Below are 633 nucleotides of genomic sequence, written 5' to 3' on the forward strand. Positions count from 1 at the left end.
CAATTTCTTATCACTAAAAAAGTTTTGCAATGCAAGAAAAAGATGATAATCGCTTGGTGTCAGGTCCTGACTATATGATGGATGCATCAAAACTTCATCCATCAAACTTGGGTCGATTTCATTCCGTTTGGCCAATGCTTCGCAGATGTAAATCGATCTATCATGTTTTTTGGTGAGGTACCCAAATATCAGGTTTCTTTTTGAACCCAATAACATGCCGGTCAACTTCGATTATTTCTGTGCTTTTATACGACGGGCTTGCCAGTGCGAGGTAGGTCTTTAACATCAAAAATACCCGAATGGAATCGAAAAAACCAAAATTGCGCGTAATTAGATGTTACAGTATCGGGACCATAAACACCATTCACAATTTCAGCAGCATGCCTTACATTTTCGCCTTTATCAAATTAAATCTATAAAATGTATAGAATTTTCTCTTTATTGACTTCCACCTTAACACCCTGTAACTCACAACTGAATGGACCAAACAACAAATGAATTTTTTAGTGCGAAATGTCAACTTGACAATAAGCATAAATCTGAAATTGTTTGATCTATACTTTACGAGATATCAATCCTACCAAAAAAATGATGCATTTCTGCTTCCCAACTTAATATTTTATGATCCTTACT

Source organism: Halyomorpha halys, unplaced genomic scaffold, assembly GCF_000696795.3.
Source record: "Halyomorpha halys isolate HHAL.00 unplaced genomic scaffold, Hhal_1.1 Scaffold195.1, whole genome shotgun sequence".
Lineage (NCBI taxonomy): Eukaryota > Metazoa > Arthropoda > Insecta > Hemiptera > Pentatomidae > Halyomorpha > Halyomorpha halys.